Source organism: Hyaena hyaena, unplaced genomic scaffold (genome assembly GCF_003009895.1).
Source record: "Hyaena hyaena isolate Hyena2069 unplaced genomic scaffold, ASM300989v1 scaffold_782, whole genome shotgun sequence".
NCBI lineage: Eukaryota > Metazoa > Chordata > Mammalia > Carnivora > Hyaenidae > Hyaena > Hyaena hyaena.
Genome location: NW_024081415.1, coordinates 201,985 through 219,563, shown reverse-complemented (window position 1 = coordinate 219,563; position 17,579 = coordinate 201,985). Strand labels below are relative to the sequence as shown.

At 35.4% G+C, this 17,579-nt stretch overlaps 1 protein-coding gene across 1 annotated transcript in view; it reads left to right on the top strand.

Moving 5' to 3' along the window:
• LOC120221484 (sperm-associated antigen 16 protein-like) overlaps positions 1-17,579 on the top strand; it is a 430,699-nt gene that overhangs the window by 244,168 nt on the left and 168,952 nt on the right. The gene's annotated exons all lie outside the window — the stretch shown is intronic.

The window sequence follows — 17,579 nt, the reverse complement described above, 5'->3', positions numbered from 1 at the left end:
TGACATTTTAGAAATATGTCTTCTAACCCATGGACATGATATATATTTACATTTATTATTTGATGTGTTCTTGTATTCTTCTCAGTAGATTTCCATAGTTTCATTATAATGGTTTTGCAAATCTGTCATTAAATTTATGCTTATTAATTTTTGATGCTCTTTTTTGGATTAAATTTTTCATTTTTTTCAATTATTTGTTGGTAGTATATAGAAATACATTGATCTTTGTTAGTGACTTTGTATAAAGTTCTGACATATTTTTCATTAATTCTAACTCTTTGGAATAATATTTAGAATGTCCTATGTATATAATTTTGCCATCTGCACATACAGATTTATATCTTCCTTTCAAATTTTTATGACTTTTATTTCTTTTTCTTGAATTCCTGTTTTGGCTAGAAATTCCAGGACTATTTTTAAAATGTGAATTATGTTGTATTATGTCCTATGCTGCTGCTTCTTCTGTAGTGATCATATGAAATCACTTTATTTTAATTAACATTGACTTCATATGAAAATCTAAACTTGCATTAGTAGGTAATTTCACTTGGCTATGATGTATTTATTATACTTTTTATATTGCTGGATTTAACTTGCTGATATTTTGCTAATCCTTTAGCAAAATAAAGGATTTTGTGTCCATGTTCATGACCAATATTGGTCTGAAATTTTCTTCTCTTGTGATATTTTTGGTTTTGATATCAGGGTTATATGATTTCATAAAATGAGTTGAGAACTATTCCTTTATCTTGTATTTCTTGAAAGACTTTATATTATATTGGTAATATAATATTTTGAGATGTTTGATCTAATTTGAAGCCATCTGGGCCTACGGTTTTCCTTTGGGATTTTTTTTAGTGAGTATATTGGAATATAATTTAAATACAGTAAAATTCACTTTTTCAATTAATTCAGTGCATTGTGACAACCAAAGTCAAGGTAATGAACATTTCAACATTTCCAAATATTTCCTTGGAACCATTGGTAGTCAATCCTTTCCCACATGCCTCTGCTTCTAAAACTACAGGTCTACACACTTAATTTTCATTTTCCTAAATGTTCTAAGGGGAATCACATAGTATGTAGCTTTTGCATCTAGCTTTGTTCACCTGGCATAATTATTTTTAGATTCATTTAAATTGCTGTATTTATAATTTATTCTTTGTTACTGTTGAGCAAAAACTCATTACAAATCACTTATAATTTTTGTAGTTGATGGATTTTTTTTGTTCAAATGTGGGGCTATTATTAATAAATTAATATAAATACTTGTCTAAAATCTCTGGACATTATTTTAGTTTTTTTGTGCCTATGCACCTTGGAGTATCATTGCTAGGTCATATAGTAAGTGTGTTTGACTCCATAATAAATTGCCAAATTGGCTTTTAGAGTGACTATATAATTTTTTATCTCTACTAGCAATATATGAAATTTTTATTTGCTCAGTATCCTTATCATTCAGTACATGATATTGTCAGCTTTAAAAACAAATTTAGTCATTCTTGAGGATGTGTAGCAGTGTCTTATTCTTGTCTTAAATCGCATGTTTGTTTTTATTTAACTAATAACCTTGAGCTTTTATTGTGGTTTTTGGTTTTTTGTGTATGTATTTGGGTTAAGTGTTCTTTTTTAAATATTTTTATTTATTTCTAGGAGAGAGAGAGTGCATGAGCAGGGGAGGGTCAGAGAGAGAGGGAGATATAGACTCTGAAATAGGTTCCAGGCTCTGAGCTGACACTCAGCACAGAGCCCGACGCGGGGCCGAACCCACGAACCGCGAGATCATGACCTAAGCGAAAGTCGGACGCTTAACCGACTAAGCCACCCAAGCGCCCCAGGGTTAAGTGTTCTAAACTTAGGTTTATATTGTGCTCGCTTCAGCAGCACATATACTAAACTTATGCCTATATTTTATTAAGCTTTTTGCCTTTTATTACTAACATAAAATTATTTCTATTTTTGACAAGTTCTCTAATATGTGTTTTGTCTTTATAGTTTTTCAATGGTATAATTTTTAAAGTATTTAATTTTGACAAAATAAAATTGATCAAAATTTTCTTTTATGGCTTGTGTTTTGGAATTCTATCTAAAAATAATTTTCCTAACTTCTGCCACAAAGATATTCTCCTTTGGCTTCTTCAGTAATTCTTATAGTTGTGTGGGGTGCCTGGGTGGCACATTGGTTGAACATCCAGCTCTTGATTTTGGTTGTGGGTTATGGGATTGGGCCCTGCATCAGGCTCCTCACTGAGCATGGAGCCTGCTTGGGATTCTCTCTCTCTCTCTCTTTCTCTCTCTCTCTCCCCCCCACCCCCCCACCGCCCGGTTCTATCCCCTGCTCATGCTTTCTCTCTCTCTAAAATAAATAAATAAATAAATAAATAAATAAATAAATAAATAAATAAGCAATGAATATTTTTTATAGTTGTAGGTTTATATTTAGACCTATGATCCATTTTTACTTTAATTTTTGTATGGCGCTAGATAAGAGTAGAGGTACATACACATAAGTTTATGTCTTGAATAATTGCCTTTTTTTGGTCATATGTAATATTTCTCCTTATACCTGATAATATTCTTTATTCTTGAGTCAGTTTTGTTGGTATTACAACAGTCATATAGACCTTTTTTTTTTTTTTTTTTTTTTTTAAATTAGTGTCTGTGTGGTATATCTCCTTGTCTTTCAGTTTGGATGATTTCTATGACCCAATTTTAAAGTTACTACTATTTTCTCTAATATGTCCAGTCTTATTATAAGTCTTTCAAATAAATTCTTCATCTCTGATACCACATTTTTCACTTCTAGCATTTTTATTTGACTATCTTTTACATTTTTATGCTAAAGTTCTTATTTGTTCATGCCTGATTTAACCTTATATATTAACTGTGGTTATTTTAATCTCTCTCTCTTTGTGTGTGTGTGTGTGTGTGTGTGTGTGTGTATGTTAGCTTCCTTGAATCTGTGAGAAAACTTGTGTGGGAGAGAGTTTCTATTCCTTTTTGAGGTAGATGACTTGCTTATATTCCTCCCTTAGTGACAGTCTACCTTTGCCTGGAAACTGTGTTTCTTTTTTTTTGTAACTTGAATTTCTATTGACTCATTTCAAGGTTACTGATTCTTTATTCTTTCTAGTTTACAAATAAACCAATCAAAATAATTTTCATCTCCATTATTCTATTTGTTTCAAATATTTTCTTTTTAGCTTGTTTTTACATCTTCCTTTGCTCTATTGAATTCCTCTACCCATTTATTTGCTTCTGTTATTCACTTTTTCAACTGTAATATATTGTAAGTAGCATTCTGTGTTTTTCATAGTTATTTTATTGTCCTTTGAAAATAATTTTACCATCTGGGCTTTTTGTGTCTTCTTTATTATTTTCTCTTTTGATCCTTGGTTACTATATTAGTTTCTTAAAACTAGTGAAACAAGATATGATAAAGTGGCTTAAAACAATAGAAATGTATTGTCTTGCAGAGGACAAGACAATTCCTCTTGTAGTGGAATGAAATCAAGGTGTTAGCAGGACCATGCTCCATTTGAAATCTGTAAAGGAATCTTCCCTTGCCTTTTCTAGCTTCTCGTGGTTTGCCAATAATCTTTGGAGTTCCTTAACTTATAGATATGTCACTTCAATCCTTTGTTTTCATGTGACATTTTCCCTGTTTCTTAGCCTTCATGTGGCCTTCTTCTCATAATGATGGCAATCATACTGGATTAGGGGTTTATCCTACTCCAGTATGACCTCATATTAACAATGACAGTTTCATTTTCTTTTTCTCCTGTGACATCATTTTAAAATGAAATACCAGATATTTTGTGTAAAAGAATAGTAGATACTGAAATAAATGATACTTATCCCCAGAAAAGGACATGGTCCATCTTAATTGAGGTCACTAATATGGTTGGCTAAGTCAATGTTGTCTGTATTTGGTCTGAATCTGACTTCGTTGAGATGTCAGTTAGGTTCACTTCTCTGACTTCAAGTTGTTTGAGAGCAGAATTAAAAGTTTTTCTTTAGTATATACATGAGACATAAATTACTGAAGGGTTTTTCTCCTGTCTCCTGCCCACCTCCCAATCTTCAGTAGGGTCATTCCACCTATATCTTTTAGTACTCCTATCTTGTCCCCAGATTTTCTTATGAAGGCCTTTGGAAAAGAGTATGTTTGGATTCTCTTTGTTCAACTATTTTCTTGTCCACATTTAAAACTTCATCTTCTTTGCACTACTATGTTAAGGATGTAAGTACAAAAGTCTCTTTCTTCTGAATTGGACTCTACATTTTAGACAGTAGTTTATTGATTTTCTTTTCATCCTCAGTTCTCTGATGAGCTTTCTGAATCATGATTTTGTACATTTTCCTGTATTGGGATTGGATTGAAATCTTCTTATATCTTTCTATGTCTTTGGATGTAGAAGTCATTTTTTAAAGCCCTTTTGAAAAGTTCTCCTTTGTTTTATTAAGAGGAAACTTCAATTTTTGTTTGTATCTGGGTATACCATCACAGCTAAGAAATACTGACTACAAACCTTCAGTCAAATTTCCATAGCTGAAGATTGTTAGTAAGCCTCCAATAAATTAGACCTAAATAGTTATGTTAGCTGTTTTCTTCCCAAGCACTGGGTATTTGCTACATTGGTATTATTGTAAACTAGATAAACCAAGCATTATAAGTTATTTTGGGTGTAGTTCTGTATAGTGCAAGGACTGCGGTAAGCAAAATAATCCCTTCCTTTACCTCAAAGATGTCTACAGCTGAATCCCTGAAACCTATGAATATGTTACCTACATAGCAAAGAGTCTTTGCAGATGAGAATAAGTTTAAGGGCCTTGATTTAGGGAGATTATTTTGTATAATCTGTTGGTCTCAATTTAGTCCTATGAGTCCTTAAAAACAGAAATTTTAACTGCTGCTGTTAAAGGAAGATGGGACTAAAGAAGAATGGTCAGAGTAATGCAACATTGCTAGCATTAAACATCACCACCAACCAATGTAGGCAACCACTAGAAAATGAATTCTTTCTTGGAGTCTCCAGAAAGAATTGTAGCTCTCTGGCCCCTTGATTCCAGTTCATGAAATCCACATCAGACTTCTGACCTACAGAAGTATAAGACAATTAACTTGTGTAGTTTTAAGCCACTAAGTTGGTTGCAATTTGCTGTAGCAGCAACAGAAAATTAATACAAGACTAAAATAAAACCTTTTTTGCATACCTGTTTTTGAAAAAATTTTTAAATAAATCTTTTATTGTCTTATTCTGCTATCTTTGATTTGTCAGGAAAGTAAGACAAAAAAGAAATTAAAACACTGGAAGAAATGTTAACATTTTTGTAAACATTAACTTTGAAGGGTAGAGATAGAGATATATATTTTTAAATCTGAAGACTCCCAGGTATATCTCATAACACATTCCTTCACTTTCTAACATACAATAGCTCTCAAAATCAGAACATTCTCATATATGACATAAAAATTCCAAATAACATTATTTTTACGGCCAAATTAATGGAATTCATTGATATTCACCCTTATTTATTTATTTATTTATTTATTACAAATAGTTTATTGTCAAGTTGGTTTCCATATAACACCCAGTGCTCATCCCCACAAGTGCCCTCCTCCATGCCCATAACCCCCATTTCCCTCTCCCCACCCCTTTAGCCCTCAGTTTGTTCTCAGCATTCAAAAGTCTCTCATGGTTTGTCTCCCTCCCTCCCTCTCCCCAACTATTCTCCCCCATGGTCCTCCATTAAGTTCCTCCTAATTCACCTATACGTGCAAACATATGGTATCTGTCCTTGTCTGCCTAACTTATTCACTCAGCATAACACCCTCAAGTACCGTCCATGTTGCTACAAATGACCAGATTTCATTCTTTCTCACTGCCATATAGTATTCCATTGTAAAGATAAACCACATCTTCTTGATCCATTCATCAGTTGATGGACACTTAGGCTCTTTCCATGATTTGGCTATTGTTGAGAGTGCTGCTATGAATATTGGGGTACATGTGCCCCTATGCCTCAGCATTTCTGTATCCCTTGGGTAAAATCCTAGCAGTGCATTTGCTGGGTCATAGGGGAGTCCTATTATTAATTTTTTGAGGAACCTTCACACTGTTTTCCAGAGGGGCTGTACCAGTTTACATTCCCACCAACAGTGTAGGAGGGTACCCGTTTCTCCACATCCTCGCCAGCATCTAGAGTCCTCTGATTGGCTCATATTAGCCACTCAGACTGGCATGAGGTGGTATCTCAGTGTGGTTTTGATTTCTTTTCCCTGATGAGGAAGGATGCTGAGCATTGTTTCATGTGTCTGTTGGCCATCTGGATGTCCTCTTTGGAGAAGTGTCTGTTCATTTCTTCTGCCCATTTCTTCACTGGTTTTTTTGTTTTTTGGGTGTGGAGTTTGGTGAGTTTCTTATAGATTTTGGATATTAACCCTTTATCTGATATGTCATTTGCAACTAACTTTTCCCATTCCGTCAGGTGCCTATTAGTTTTATCAATTGTTTCCTTTGCCATACAGAAGCTTTTTATCTTGATGAGGTCCCAATAATTATTTTTGCTCTTGATCTCTTGCCTTTGGGGATGTGTCAAGTAAGAAATTGCTGTGGTTGAGGTCAAGGAGGTTGCTTCCTGCTTTCTCCTCTAGGATTTAAATGGTTTCCTGTCTCACATTCAGGTCCTTTATCCATTCTGAGTTGATTTTTGTGTAGGGTGTGAGAAAATGATCTAGTTTCATTCTTTTGCATGTTGTCCAGTTCTCCCAGCAGCATCTGTTAAAGAGGCTGTCTTTTTTCCATTGGATATTCTTTCCTGCTTTGTCAAAGATTAGTTGGCCATACATTTGTGGGTCCAATTCTGATTTCTCTATTCCATTGGTCTATGTGTCTGTTTTTGTGCCACTACCATACTTTCTTGATGATGACAGCTTTGTAGCAGAGGCTAATGTCTGGGATGGTGATTCTTCGCATTTTGGTTTTCTTCTTCAATATTGAAGAAGAAATGTCTTTTGATTGGAGCATTCAGCCCATTTACATTCAGTGGTATTATTGAAATATATGTCCTTTCATTGTGTCCTTTGTGGGGTTCATGCTTGTGGTGGTGTCTCTGGTGTCTTTCTTCCTTGCAACACTTCCCTCAGACAGTCCTCCTCAGGATTTCTTGTAGGGCTGGCTTAGTGGTGACAAATTCTTTCAATTTTTGTTTATTTGGAAAGACTTTTATCTCTCCTCCTATTCTGAATGACAGGCTTGCTGGATGGAGGACTCTTGGCTGCATATTTTTACTGTTCATCACATTGAAGATCTCCTGCCATTCCTTTCTGGCCTGCCAAGTTTCAATAGGTAGGTCTGTCACTACTCTGGTAGGTCTCCCTTTGTATGTTAGGGTCCTTTTATCCCTAGTTGCTTTCAGTATTCTCTTTATCCTTATATTTTGCCAGTTTCACTATGAGATGTCGTGCAGAAGATTGTTTCATGGTACATCTGAGGGGAGTTCCCTGTGCCTCTTGGATTTCAATGTCTGTTTCCTTCCCCTGGTTGGGGAAGTTCAGAACCTCTCCAGGGCCTTTCCCCTCTTCCTTCCCCTTCTGGAATTCCTATGATATGGATATTGTTCCATTTGATTGTATCACTCAGCTCTCAAACTCTCCTTCCATGTTTCTGGATTAGTTTTTCTCTTTTTGTCGGCTTTCTCTTTTTCTTTAATTGTGTCTTCTAATTCACCTATTCTCCTCTCTGCCTCTTCAATCCATGCATTGGACACCTTCATTTTATTATCACCTCATGTATAGCATTTTTTTAAATTCATCACAACTATTTTTAAGCTCCATAGACTTTGTATCAATAGTTTCTCTGATGTCTTCCATGCCTTTTTCAAGCCCAACGATTAATTTTATGACTATTGTTCTAAATTCTTGTTCAGTTATGTTGCTTATATTTGTTTTGATCAGCTCTTTAGCTTTCATTTCTATCTGTAATTTCTTCAGAGGCAAGTTCTTCCATTTCATCATTTTGGCTAGCTTTCTGTCTATTGTTAGTTTTAAAAGCTTGTTATGCACTCTGCACCTATGAGTACTGCTGTATTAAAGAAGGCTCTTTGACTGTCCAGGGTCTGTCCATTCAGGAGTGTTCTTTGATTTGTGTCAGTTGGTCTCTCTTGTTGAGACTTTGGTTATTGTATTTCCCTACTTGTAGTGGTATTTGGGACTCTCCACCATGAGTACTTTGGCTTGTTTCTTGAGGTAGCCCTGGCAAAGAAAACAAACAGACAAACACACAGGGAACAATGGCACACAAATACACAGGCAAATCCAAAAAACACGCAGACTGAAAGGGAAAAAGAAAAAAAAAAGAAGAAAAAAAAAGAAAAGATGGGGGAAGAACAAATAATAAAAATTAAAAAATTAAAAATAACACAGAAGAAAAGAAAAAAAAAAACCCAAAAGACAAAGGACAGTCTAAAAGCATAAAACCAGAATTCCCAGCTACAAATAAAGAGTAAGGTGTATGCAGTGCTGATGGAAGAGCATATACAAAGCAAGAAATGACAGGGTGCGGAGAAAGCGAAATTGGACAATGACCAGGCAGAGAGTAAGAGGTTTAATTCAGAGAGAGAAAGAGGAGAATATCGTAAGAGGCAAAGAGAAAGAAATGAAGATAATGTTACTCATAGAAACTATATAGTCTGATTACTCCAGAGAGAGAGAGAGATAGATAGAAAGGTAATGGTGGAGGGGTAGAATATACATCTATAGAATGGATTAAAGATGACTGTTTAAGCAAACCAATGACCAGAATGCCCAGTCCAGCAGAGGGGAGGGATACAAATGAGACAAAGGAAAATATATCTGAATAGAAAGAATTGACAGAGAATTAATCATGGCAGTGCATCTATGTTGGTCTTGCCTCTGGCACCAGAATAAAAAAAAAGGCAGCTCTCTAGTGGGGATGGGTGTGGTTTGGTGTAGGCCGGTCTTAGCCTCCACTGCTTCCTGCAGGCGGCTTCCTGAGGTCCCACCTTGGTCTTTGTGGAGAAAAAAATGGCAGCACCCCAGTCCCTTCTGGAACCAAGCATTGCAAATCACTCTTTTGGGTCCCATCTCCCTGTGCCGTGGGCGCAGCCAAGGTGGGTCGTGTTCTATGTCTCAAGCCCTGCCTCATTTCCACATCTTAGTCTGCATGCTTCATTGATACCGCCCAAAATATAAACCTGCAGGTCGAGTCCTTCTGAGCAGTTTCAAGCCGCGCCACTTCCTCTCCAGATCAAGCTGGAGAGCAGAAGAGCACTTTCTTCTGGCACTGCCTGGGACCAGGGCGTCCAGCTCAAATCAGCCTCACAGCTGGAAACCAGACCACTCTCTGTCTCGAGCCAAGGTTTTTCTCTTCTCCAGGGACAGGGACAGTTCTTTGAGAAATTTCAGCCTCTCTTTCTTTTCCCCTTGACTCACCCCATGGCTCCCCACAAAGGGGGCTCCTTCCCCTCCCTCCATGTCTTGGGTCCCAGTCGTTTTTATTTTCCCCACTTTGCACTCATACACCTATAAGGTTTTCTTCTCAGAAGACTCTGTCTCCTTTTCCTCCCAAACTCCTGGATTCTGTAAGGGTTCCTATGGCTTCAGGCCTTTGCCGTTTTAGACATGGGGGCAAGTGAAATGCACAGAGCTCCCTACTTCACTGTCTTGCCTCCCCTCCCTTCATCCATCTGCTTTAATAACTATACCTTAGGCTTTGTCATAGCTCTTAATAACCAATCCTCTGACTATAGGTAAGAGCTCGCTAAATCTGATTATTATACATAGTTTTCTTTTCCTCAATTACTTATCCTTTCATACCTTTTCTTTTGTCCCTACCTAAATTCATGGCTCATCATTTTAACCAAACTTCCACTATCCTCACTCTCTGGCCCCATTGATCCAACTGTATCAATCTAGCTGTCTACCAAGTAGTTTTTCTTATGTAAGTGGAAAGGCAAGAATTAATATTAATTAATGCTCTTCAGTGTCATATCCACAGTATTTCTCAGCAAGCCTTCTTTGTCTGCCTAGTCATTTCCCCTCTCCTTTGTCCAGTAAATTTCAAAACATGTCTGTTCTGCATAACTAATACACAGCCACCATATGTCATTTTATGCTCATCCCATCAATGTACATATTTGTTTCCAAAATAACATAGAAATCACCAGCAGACCTGCATAAATGTGTCTATCTGCCTAAACTTTCCTTCCCCATCCCCCAATTCTCCCAGATTTTCTTTTTTTCCACAACAGAATGGGTGCTATCTTTTCTACTTAACCTTTTTCAAAGAACTTACTCCATTTTTCTCTCTTTTCAAAATGTATATAAGATTTCTCTTTCTCCGTGAGGTCTTTTACTGACTTATTCAATACATGTTTACTTCTTAAGTATAGGTATATTTCTTCCATATTAGAATACAATGGCAATAGTAATACACTTAAACCAAATCTTCCCTCAAATCTGTATTTCACATTTCACATTCAGGTATATATGATTTACCATGGTTTTGCTGCAAATTAAAATAAACCTGACTGAATATAGACAACTTTTAGCTTACATAAGATTTCCAGTCAGTTGGGATTCCAGTTCTATTCTTGTGATTTGTTTGGTTCTGTTCTTTTCTTCTTCTTCTTTTTTTTTTTTTTTTTTTTTTTTTTTTTTTTTCAAGCAAGGTAGGGGCAGAGGGAGAAGGAGAGAGAGAACTCCAAGCAGGAGTTCCAACACTAAGTGTGGAGCCTGAGAAGAGGATTGATCTTATGACAAACTATGAGGTCATGACCTGAGCCCCAAAATCAAGAGTAGGATGTTTAATCGACTTAGTTACCCAGGTGCTCCTTCCCTCTTTTATGTGTTGGCTTCATTCTTCCTGGTTAAAAGATAGCAGTCATCCACAACTTAAAGCAACATCTAACTTGTTAATATGCAGAGGGAAGGAAAGGAACCATCTTCTCCAATTAGGAAATAAAAATTATTCCCTGAATAGATCATCTGCCTTATCTGAGTAACTGGACTAATCACTACCATGAGGGTTGAATTTGCCATGATTTGCTTAGTCAGATTTCCAGTCTGGAACTCAGGGTGGGGTTAACTTCTGAGTCCTAAGGACTATGTAATAGAAATTCAGATACTCTAAAAAAAATAGTTGTTTTGTGTGTGTGTGTGTGTGTCTCCCATTCCACCAATATAGAGGAAAGGGGGATGCTGGAAAACCCAACAATGGTGTCTTTACACAAAGAAAGAGAATACAGTGAACCCAAATGTATAAAAATGATTGCACAGAAAGATACAGATTTAAGATCCTATGAATATGCAAGCCAAGTTTCTAATTTACTACTTGAAACAGAATTCTAGGCATGCTGGCTCCTCCTGTTCCTTTATTCACCCTGTCTGAGGGACTTTGTTTTACTGAACCTAGGAGCTACTTATGAACCTCATGCTCTTTGAGAGTATTATCTGAATTTGGCTTTGCTGTTCAGCCTTTCTAGGGCCTTTCCTCGTGCCACCTCCCACCTACCCCAAACTTTTGATGACAGATTATTTTTCATTTGTCACATGATCTCTCTACCAAATCCAAATTAGCCCACCCATGGGGCTATCCTTCGAGATGTCTTTAGTTTTTCTGATTCCAGGCCTCTGCCCATTTTCTGCTTAATTTGTATAAAATGTACATATGTTCTTAAAATTTAGTGTTCTCTCTCAAGCAATTATACCTTTTTTTTCTTCTGTCATCCTTGACTGTTTTCTGGACCCAATATTTATTCATCCATAAGGTGTTGGGCTCAAATAGAATCTTCCTAAGTCTGCTCCTTTGCTAAGACTGATCCAAACTAATTACTTGTTCTTTGTAAAATCTCAGATATCTTGAAAAATGCCTATTGAATTTGAATTTCAGAACTGGGGAAAAGCATTTACTTCTTTGTGCATTTACAGAGGAGAATAATGTATGTACTATTACATTGCTACTTTCCTAACTCATGTTCTGAAGCATGATAATTGTATTTAGTTTACTTAAAGATGATCGCATATTCTATTCTTTCAGAGAAGTAGTCATAATGCCTGACAGTGCAGAGTTACAGAATTATAGAATCTAAAACATAAGATAACAATTACACACATGATAGTGAAAGGGTGGTTTGCTCACAATCAATGAGTCATTATCAGCCAATATATATAATGTACAATATTATACTAATTGTAATCCACATAAAGCTAGAGCTTTTTATTTCTGGCTGAAGGCCCATCTCAGACTTTGTCATTCTAAAAAGCCGTGAAAAATAATGTAGAATTCTGAAGAATTGCCTCTTGAAGAGGTGATAACAGAAGTGAAATTGTATGCTTTGCATAACACTTAGTAGGAAACTCAGTAGATATGTCTTCTCTTTGATTTCTCCATCGCTCAAGCCTTCTTTCCTCAGAGTTTACATTTATCTTCTTTGGTGACTCCCATTTTCTTAGGCAAAGCAATGTGTTATCTTTTGTCTAAAACTTCTCCCTTATTGAGAGGGAAAAAAAAAACTATTAGGGACTTTTATATAATATTTTATCCTTATCACTCACTGAGATATAGTTTTCTTCTAATAAATGACATTAACGGATATAAGACATGGCCTCAATTTAATATATATTATAAAAAAGAAAGAAAGAAAATAAAAGAAAAAAGACAAATAAAAAAATAGAAACAAAAACTTGGTAACCCCACCTTCTGACTTTTCTTCTAGCTCCTGTTATCTAGAGAGTTTTTATTATCCCACTCCTTCCCTGTCCATACCTTCCCATGGAGGAAATGAATGCCTTCCTTTATACTTTATAAATGACCCAAATGTCATAACATGACTCCTGTTTACAGTCATATTTAAATCCAAACAGAAGGAAATATTTTATGTTTAAGAGAAGAATCTTTAGTTTTGGATTTCAAGGAATCAATCCTGTAACTGGTGAGAGATTCTTTGAGCTGGGTAAAATTTTTGGAACTTCTGAAATCATATCATGTGTTCAACTTTTAATTTGCAGTTTGGTCATGAAGAAAACTATTCTTGAATTTGTTTATTGAAGAGCTTTTTCTTCCTGTAATTGTCTTTTGTATTATTAGAGTCAAAACAAAGTAAGGAATAACAATATTTAGTAAAATATTAGATTACAGTCTAAAATCTCTAAAATCTCTTTGGTAAATAATTCCATAGTACATTTTATGACTAGAGAAAAAAGAGCTAACAGAGGCATGTTTTCTATAACAGTTATTACCTCCTCTGTGTTTTTACCTCTTCAGAGGCTAATAAGACTGTCAAATTGATGGAAAGCTCCTGCTTACTAAATTATAGGACTTCAATTTACATTAGTGTAATATGTGCCAAAAATGAAATACTGTCTCATTTCAAAGTCTNTGACTGAATATAGACAACTTTTAGCTTACATAAGATTTCCAGTCAGTTGGGATTCCAGTTCTATTCTTGTGATTTGTTTGGTTCTGTTCTTTTCTTTTTTTTTTTTTTTTTTTTTTTTTTTTTTAGAAAAAGAGTTCAAGCAAGGAAGGGGCAGAGGGAGAAGGAGAGAGAGAACTCCAAGCAGGAGTTCCAACACTAAGTGTGGAGCCTGAGAAGAGGATTGATCTTATGACAAACTATGAGGTCATGACCTGAGCCCCAAAATCAAGAGTAGGATGTTTAATCGACTTAGTTACCCAGGTGCTCCTTCCCTCTTTTATGTGTTGGCTTCATTCTTCCTGGTTAAAAGATAGCAGTCATCCACAACTTAAAGCAACATCTAACTTGTTAATATGCAGAGGGAAGGAAAGGAACCATCTTCTCCAATTAGGAAATAAAAATTATTCCCTGAATAGATCATCTGCCTTATCTGAGTAACTGGACTAATCACTACCATGAGGGTTGAATTTGCCATGATTTGCTTAGTCAGATTTCCAGTCTGGAACTCAGGGTGGGGTTAACTTCTGAGTCCTAAGGACTATGTAATAGAAATTCAGATACTCTAAAAAAAATAGTTGTTTTGTGTGTGTGTGTGTGTGTCTCCCATTCCACCAATATAGAGGAAAGGGGGATGCTGGAAAACCCAACAATGGTGTCTTTACACAAAGAAAGAGAATACAGTGAACCCAAATGTATAAAAATGATTGCACAGAAAGATACAGATTTAAGATCCTATGAATATGCAAGCCAAGTTTCTAATTTACTACTTGAAACAGAATTCTAGGCATGCTGGCTCCTCCTGTTCCTTTATTCACCCTGTCTGAGGGACTTTGGTTTACTGAACCTAGGAGCTACTTATGAACCTCATGCTCTTTGAGAGTATTATCTGAATTTGGCTTTGCTGTTCAGCCTTTCTAGGGCCTTTCCTCGTGCCACCTCCCACCTACCCCAAACTTTTGATGACAGATTATTTTTCATTTGTCACATGATCTCTCTACCAAATCCAAATTAGCCCACCCATGGGGCTATCCTTCGAGATGTCTTTAGTTTTTCTGATTCCAGGCCTCTGCCCATTTTCTGCTTAATTTGTATAAAATGTACATATGTTCTTAAAATTTAGTGTTCTCTCTCAAGCAATTATACCTTTTTTTTCTTCTGTCATCCTTGACTGTTTTCTGGACCCAATATTTATTCATCCATAAGGTGTTGGGCTCAAATAGAATCTTCCTAAGTCTGCTCCTTTGCTAAGACTGATCCAAACTAATTACTTGTTCTTTGTAAAATCTCAGATATCTTGAAAAATGCCTATTGAATTTGAATTTCAGAACTGGGGAAAAGCATTTACTTCTTTGTGCATTTACAGAGGAGAATAATGTATGTACTATTACATTGCTACTTTCCTAACTCATGTTCTGAAGCATGATAATTGTATTTAGTTTACTTAAAGATGATCGCATATTCTATTCTTTCAGAGAAGTAGTCATAATGCCTGACAGTGCAGAGTTACAGAATTATAGAATCTAAAACATAAGATAACAATTACACACATGATAGTGAAAGGGTGGTTTGCTCACAATCAATGAGTCATTATCAGCCAATATATATAATGTACAATATTATACTAATTGTAATCCACATAAAGCTAGAGCTTTTTATTTCTGGCTGAAGGCCCATCTCAGACTTTGTCATTCTAAAAAGCCGTGAAAAATAATGTAGAATTCTGAAGAATTGCCTCTTGAAGAGGTGATAACAGAAGTGAAATTGTATGCTTTGCATAACACTTAGTAGGAAACTCAGTAGATATGTCTTCTCTTTGATTTCTCCATCGCTCAAGCCTTCTTTCCTCAGAGTTTACATTTATCTTCTTTGGTGACTCCCATTTTCTTAGGCAAAGCAATGTGTTATCTTTTGTCTAAAACTTCTCCCTTATTGAGAGGGAAAAAAAAAACTATTAGGGACTTTTATATAATATTTTATCCTTATCACTCACTGAGATATAGTTTTCTTCTAATAAATGACATTAACGGATATAAGACATGGCCTCAATTTAATATATATTATAAAAAAGAAAGAAAGAAAATAAAAGAAAAAAGACAAATAAAAAAATAGAAACAAAAACTTGGTAACCCCACCTTCTGACTTTTCTTCTAGCTCCTGTTATCTAGAGAGTTTTTATTATCCCACTCCTTCCCTGTCCATACCTTCCCATGGAGGAAATGAATGCCTTCCTTTATACTTTATAAATGACCCAAATGTCATAACATGACTCCTGTTTACAGTCATATTTAAATCCAAACAGAAGGAAATATTTTATGTTTAAGAGAAGAATCTTTAGTTTTGGATTTCAAGGAATCAATCCTGTAACTGGTGAGAGATTCTTTGAGCTGGGTAAAATTTTTGGAACTTCTGAAATCATATCATGTGTTCAACTTTTAATTTGCAGTTTGGTCATGAAGAAAACTATTCTTGAATTTGTTTATTGAAGAGCTTTTTCTTCCTGTAATTGTCTTTTGTATTATTAGAGTCAAAACAAAGTAAGGAATAACAATATTTAGTAAAATATTAGATTACAGTCTAAAATCTCTAAAATCTCTTTGGTAAATAATTCCATAGTACATTTTATGACTAGAGAAAAAAGAGCTAACAGAGGCATGTTTTCTATAACAGTTATTACCTCCTCTGTGTTTTTACCTCTTCAGAGGCTAATAAGACTGTCAAATTGATGGAAAGCTCCTGCTTACTAAATTATAGGACTTCAATTTACATTAGTGTAATATGTGCCAAAAATGAAATACTGTCTCATTTCAAAGTCTGTGGACTTTATTTTATTACTTATAGATGATTTTCCTACTACTCTAAGCAGTAGTAGTTCTTCTGTAGGGCTTTTTAAAATTTATTTATTTATTTATTTATTTATTTATTTATTTATTTATTTTGGAAGGCAGGAAGGAAGAAGAGAGGGTGGGTGGAAGAGAGAAAAGGAGGGAAGATGGGAGGGGGAGAGAAGGAAGAAAGGAGAGAGGGAAAAATCAAAGAAGGAAAGTAACTTGTGAGCGTTAGTGTTCTTTCTCCCAACATGTTATATGACTAGTAAGGATCCTTTTTTTTTTTTTTTTTTTTTTTTTTTTTTTTTTTTTTTTTTTTTTTTTTTTTTTTTTTTTTTTTTTTTTTTTTTTTTTTTCACTTTAATTTGGTTTGAGTTAGCCTGTTACTTTTAGTTTCTCTTTGTGATGTCACAGCAACTTACCTTGACAAAACAATACTGAACAGTAATATGAGAAATCATAAAGTGATTTCTCCTTATGTTACCTCCAATGTGATCTCATTTATATGAAGTGATCTGTGTGCTGAAATTTAATTTTAAAGTTTAAAACAAATCTGAGTAATAAATAAAATTTCCTGGAGATGGCAAAGTAGAGATGTGGAGACACCTATTTCAAAAGAGAGACTGTCATCTAAGTCCCTATGGGAACATAGGGAAATCTCAAAAGGAAACCAAGCATTTAATACCCTGCAGTATGGTACTTAGTCAGAATGCATCTAAGAAGAATTATGTTTCCAAATCTAACAACTCAAAATGAATGCATCTGTCTTTAATTTTTTAAATATTTTTTTTGAGAGAGATAGAGTGCAAGCAGGGGAGAGGCAGAGAGAGAGGGAGACACAAAATCTGAAGTAGGCTCCAGGCTCTGAGCTGTCAGCACAGACACAGACGGGAGCCTTGAGCTCACAAGCGACAAGATCATTACCTGAACTGAAGTGCTGTGCTTAACTCACAGCCACCCAAGTTCCCCATCACTGTCTTTAAAAGAATGCTTTGTCTCAGGCTGATCTTTAAACACCCTCAAAAAGAAAACACAAAACCATTCATTGATAAAGATACTGAAGATGGGTGGAAGTAAAGATTGAAATTATGAATATCTATATCGCTTATAATACAGAAGTTTTGAAAGTGTCACAACGACCCTAAGAAATAGGTAGAGGAGATGTTACCCAGCCTATTTTACAGATTAAGATACTGAAGCTCAGGAGAGATCCAGTGATATAAATATAAGTATGAGAGAACTGGAAGTGGAACATTGACTTTTATTTTCTCACTTAACATTGGGACGTCTCTTTTATGTCTGTAAAAACCA